At 43.7% G+C, this 6,043-nt stretch overlaps 1 long non-coding RNA gene across 1 annotated transcript; it reads right to left on the bottom strand.

Annotated features, from left to right (window-relative positions):
- Window positions 1–554: 554 nt before the first annotated feature.
- On the bottom strand, window positions 555–5,610 carry LOC122462161. Its single transcript, XR_006284551.1, has 2 exons — window positions 5,118–5,610; window positions 555–3,451 (listed from the first exon to the last, which is right to left on the bottom strand). It is a non-coding gene; the product is annotated as an uncharacterized LOC122462161 (long non-coding RNA).
- Window positions 5,611–6,043: the final 433 nt, after the last annotated feature.

The raw sequence follows: 6,043 nt of genomic DNA, 5'->3' as shown, positions 1-6,043 counted from the left end.
ATAGGAGCTCAGGAGATGACATGTTCAAAGAACTCATCAACATCCCAAGAGAGGGCTAAAAAGAGAAGCGTTCCCAAAGTACAACAGAGGAGAGAAAAGTATGTGGAACTGGCTAGGTCCTCACATACACAGCTATTGGTGATGATGGAGAGGCAAACACCACTCGTAGAGAACACAGTGACTTTCTAGTCAAGGACTACATCACAGACTACAAATCCCCTGCAACCCTCTACCCCTGATACTGGAGCACTCTGGGACATACACCATTCACTGCAACAATGCCCAGAAACAGGTCATTTTCTAGGCAATCTTTGCCGCAGGACAACAAAAGAATAGAGACAATGGGAGATCCCCTTAACTCCCTCACCATTGAGGGGAAGGCCCTTCTACTAACATCCCAAGATGCAGAGAGCAATTTTGAGCAACCTACATACACAAAATTGTGACTTTAAAAGCACAAAATTGACTGAACACTATATTTCATAAGTTTATTGGGGTTTCGATGAGTTTAATTCACTTTGTTAGGTATATTTAATAGTATTTTATTCACACTGTTTAAATTGGTGTATTTATTAAAAATTCATTGAAAATGTCTTCAGTCATACAACTAGAACAGTTTGCAAATGTCAATCTCCATGCATTAATTTATGCAACAATCATTAAACAATTCATGAAAATGCACGTCTTGTACACAAATTCATTAAAAAACCCATGAAAATACCACCTGCACATACACTACAAGATTCATACATGCACCATGTTAGAATCCCCACATGAAGCATGATAAAAGCTTTGCACCATTGCACACACAATGTGCGTGCTGTAATCCTAATTAAGACTACGATTTAGTCACAGAGGTTACAGAACTCACAAAATCTGTGACTTCCAAAGACCTCCGGGACTTAATCCCCTAGTGGCTGGGAGCTGCAGGGTTCCACAGCCTCCCGCGGTGACAGGGAGCTGTGAGGTATCCCTACTGCCTGAGGCAGCAGTGTCCTCAAGCTCCTAGCTGTCGGCAGCAAGGGGTATGCCCCACGCAGTCCCGGTAGCGGCAGGGGAGTTACCTAGCAGCTCCCCATGCTGCTGCAGTGGGCAGGGGACCCCAGCGGCTCTGCCCTGAGTAGTTGTAACATTTCTTAGAGAAATCTTATCTGGCTGTTCAAAACATTCAGCAGGTCTACCAGCCTTCTCCTCCCATCTATCTGAAAGGCTCTCCCCTTTGATTTCACCAGTATTGTGCAAAACACTGCAAACAGCTATGAGAGGCAAATACTTTTAGTCAGTCTCCAGCCTCGACACCAGATTCCTTCTTCTGCCTTTCAGTCTCCCAAATGCATATTCCCCTGTCATTCTAGAACTAGTCAAGGTATAATCGAACAGTTCCATTCTCCCATCCTATTATCGAGCAAAAGGCTTCATAAGCCATGGATGCAGATAGTAAGCAGGGTCCCCCAGAATGGCAGCATGGATGGCAACACCATCAGTGTCCATAGAAAGCATGGGAGCCAAAGTTCTATTTCACATTGCAGAAAACAGTCTAGAGTTTTTAAAGATCCAAGACATCCTGGACATTTCCAGATCATCTCATGTTAACACTGATTGACAGTGAGCAGCCAGGCCTTGCAGCACCATGGAGACCCTTTCTGTGGATGAACTCTGAGGCCTGGTATTGGGGGCAAAGAATAGGCACACAGACCCTTTCAATGGCCTCAGTACAGCCGGGCAAAACCATTAATAACCTCTTGTCAATTGTCAGACCTTATGATCCAGAGGAGCAGTACCTTTTTGATAACGGCACACCTCCATGGCAACAGCCCTGATGGTTGCTCTACCAACACCAAACTGACTGGCTACTGACTTGAGGCAATTGGAGGTGGCGAACTTCCAGTTGGTGATGGCCACGTGCCTCTCCATGCACCAACACATGCTGGTGTTCTGCAGCTGTAGTTCTGCCAAGAATTCTACACAGATTTCTAGGAAAGTGGCTTTTGACATCCTGAAGTTCTTCACCAGTGCTGATCACCCCTATCCTGTCCCACCAGTCAGTGCTAGTTGGCTGAGCTCAAAAGTGGTGCTCTAGGAATGAAACCACTCTAGAAAGAGATCTTGGAGATGTGTTTGCTCAAGTTCAGCTTCCCCCTCCTCAGGTGCTCTTATTACCCTGGTTCTGTTTAGATATGCTTCCAATGGCCTATTTGTATTGATTACAATTCTTGCCAATGCTTCCTCCATGCTGTCTGAGAGCACTTTGAAAATCGTGCTGGCTTGTAAAAATCAGATGACTGATGGGATGAAAGAGACATCAAGGGGAGTTTTTAGTTTATCCCCAAGTCCCAGAATCCCATTGCCTTCTGGTAGGTATCTCACAATTTGCAACGCAATAAAGAAATGATCCATGTGATGTCTGACCAGAATGCTGAGCGCTTGTTTTGAAACACTGCTGTGCTGCATGACCACAATATTGAGAGAAAAGAATAACCTAACTGTGGGATAACAATGTGGTATTTATGCATTGCTTGTGCCGTGGTTGTTGTGGATCGCTTAGGGTATGTCTGCACTGTAACTAAAAACCTACAGCTGGCTCACGTCATCTGACACAGGCCAGCCATGGGCTATGTAGACATACATTACATGTGGATACCCAAAACACACAGCAAGTTTCAAGTGTACACCTGCCCTAATGCACACTACTTAAATTTAGGATACTGAGTAAGTCACTTGCAGTGAACCATTTGTATTCAATCCAGAGAATAAAATAAAATAATAAATAAACTGAATGCATTCTAAAAATTAAATCTCTGAATAAATTGCATTTTACTCATGGATGCTCCATGTGCAAAAAGGGGAAAGAATCAAAATTCATGAAGCAAATGTTTCACTGGGCTTTGCTTTTAAATGTTATTTTGGCTTTGGTGTACCGCATTATGGGGGAAGTGTCTCTTCACATGGCTGAATATAGTGCCAAAGATCCAGCTGAGGCCAATGTCACCTATTATGATTTCCCAGTAAGTGTCCACAGCTGAAGGAACCCTCACAGCTTTGGATTTAATGAGGATCTGCAAAACTTTTTTGAATTGCCCTCTAAAAGCTAAAAAGCATATGCTAGGTCCCAATAACAAAACAGCCCACTTTTCTTTGTTTTTTAAATGTTTTTTTTCCAAGAGAGGGAGGGCGTAGCCACTATCCTTAATTTTAAAAAACAAACATGAAAACTGTGGTTATGACCAAAAAAAAAAAGTAGAAATGGATTGTCATGGACCATAAGTCTCATAAGCTGGAAAAAAGAGACAAAGTTGAAAAAAGTTTTGCAGGTGACTTGAGAAAATTACTCTACAGCGTTCAAAATGCCTCTTATGTTTTTCAGTAATTGGGCTATCATAGATTTGTAGAACAGTCTGCTTCCTTCCTGCAGTAAGATATACTGGATGCCATTCCATGAAAACATTGTTATCTGTGGGAAGAAAAGAAAATTCACTACTTGCCATTTAGTTCTTGCTCTAACTTGAAAATATCCTTGATGTATCATTCCATTATCAGATAATGTCATTGATGCATTCCAGGACTTCACAAAGTTTCGGTATAAATTACCTTCCTTCTGAATCAATTAGGTTTCTGTTCTGGGATTAGGATAAATAATTTTAGAAAAAGAAAGAATAACCAACCTTTGTAAAAAGTACGGATTTCCTTTCTCAGTGAAATTTGTCTCCATGAGAACGAGTCCCCAGAAAGATAACTATATTGCAAAAGTGTTTAGCCAATCAATAAACTGCTTCCTATTCTGTAATTACTTTTCATTAGAAATGAACATTTATTGAAATAGGATCTTCCCATGTACCCCTGGGTGCCTTCATATTGAATGGAGATATCTAACAACCTGAACCAGCAACTGTGCCTGGAAAGGGCAAAATTTGCCTCCTCAGGCTTCAACACTACCACTCAGCATGAAAGAAACAAACTACACACACACAAACTCACCAAAATGAGAAGAGATAGTGAGACCACTGCTAAAGATGGTGTTTCCCAGACCTTTGCTGTATCCCTGACCCTCACTCCTAAATGTTCTATTAAGTGTCAGCTCTGTTTGGAATTTAAATTTCTCTCTATCCCTATTCCAATTTTTTTTTTAAATTAATGGAAGGCTAAGTTAAATAACCTGGGTCAAATACACCTTGATGCAAAGCTAATCAGCTTCCTCACCTTCTCTTGTTACCTCTCACTCCTTAGCCTAGCCCTTCCTCTCCTTGCAGGGTGTAGCCACTTGCAGAGTGACAAAAATGGTACGTACCCCAGTGAACAAAAAGCCTCTCTCTCCCCCCCACCCAGCTCACCGTACTACTGGTTCTGAGCTGCTCTGTATTCCAAGAGGTTTCTTCGTCACCCCTGGTTTCAACTGCTGAACCATGCTTGTTCCTGCTATAATGTAGCCATCAAGAACCAGCAACAGAAAGAGGCAGAATATGGTAGCAAGACAATAGATGTTACTCACAGGAAAAATGAGTTATGTTTGGGACAAACTTCTCTTCACCATTCCAAAGTGGGCCCCTATCATGCCACAGTGACCTCCCTTAAACTATGGAAGTTACTCAGTCCCCAGATAACACCCTCTGGGTATTAGCTAGTTTCCTAAGGGTTACACTTGAAGCTGTGACTAGCTAGTCAGGAGAAAAATGTCACCATAAATGTCATGAAAACCTCCCATATTATATTGAAATGCTAATGGAAACTATCAGTGAAAAGTTTCTGATCACCTCTAGCTGTGAGGCATAGGCTTCAAATATGACTGAAATTGCATCCATAGGCCCTGATCCTGCAATTGACTTCAGTGGAGCTACTCACGTGCTTATGTCTTTCAGGATTAGTGACATAACTTGTAGGTAAATAATGCAGTATACAAATATTCACATGATTGGGCTGGAGGCTAAACGCTTGCCCCCAGATAGTTCTATGTTCACCTTTATAACTGAAAGAACAAATGGCTAATTTTACTAAACAGCATTAGCAGTCAGATGTGTTGGGCTCTTTTGGTCTGGGTCAACTGTAGTGTGTTTTGGCTCCCCCCCCCACTAATTCATATTACCTATTCACCATAGGTGATTGTCACAAGGTGCTCTACTCACCGCTAGATAAGCACCTCCTCCTGGCCGTTCTGGGGATTAACTCTGTGAACTAATGCCCCTTCCTGAGTTTGCACCCCATCTCTCACTCCAGGAGCTGCTGCGGCTTCATGACTTAGCCCTCTGGCCAGGTCACCATGCAGTTTCCCTTTCTGGGGTATCAAAGTCCTTTCTTTGGAAGAGACTCAGGCAGTCTTCTCATTCACTGCCCAACCAGTGCCACTTCCCCCAATGGCTTCTAGGAAAACCTGGGCCCACCCTCTACTCCACATTCCAGTTCAGAGACCCTCTAATCAACAGTCAAGATCTATCCCCTTCTGAACCTTGCTGCTACTTTTCCTGAGGGTTTCCTGTCTGGCTCCTTTCTCTCTCTGGGGTTGCCAGCCTCCCAGTTCCTCCTCCTAGGTAGTAGTTGTAGGCTACTTGCTTCTGTAGTCTCCAAACACACATCTCTTCGCCGAGAGACCTACTGCAAACTACTTCCCTGCAGGTCCTCACTGCTCTCAGCTACAGGGCTTTATAAGAACCCCCTTCTGTTTCTCCACAGGTGAGTTTGCTCCTAATTAGCTCCCTCCAAACATCTTATGTCTCCCTCATTTGCTGCTTAATTGGCTGATTGGGCCCACCTGGCCTAATTCAGCCCTCTCAGAACCAATGTGGGGAGTACACCCCCAACAAACAGACAAAATCATATGTGCCAAATTTGAATGGGATTTGAAATTCTGTCCAGAAATGGGCTGGGGGGGAGGAGGAAGGTTGTGGAGTTCTGCATGTTCGCCTGCAGCCAGCTTCCGTATGGCTTAGTCGAGAGGTGTGCGGCCCATCAGGGTAATCTGGTTGCCGGACGCAGTTGACCATCCGCAGGTATGGCCCCCGCAGCTCCCAGTGGCTGTGGTTCTCTGTTCCCAGCCAATGGGAGCTGCGGAAAG

Source organism: Chelonia mydas, chromosome 1, assembly GCF_015237465.2.
Source record: "Chelonia mydas isolate rCheMyd1 chromosome 1, rCheMyd1.pri.v2, whole genome shotgun sequence".
Classification (NCBI taxonomy): domain Eukaryota; kingdom Metazoa; phylum Chordata; order Testudines; family Cheloniidae; genus Chelonia; species Chelonia mydas.
Note: the sequence above shows the minus strand (reverse complement) of the source record. Positions and strands in the feature narration are given on the sequence as shown.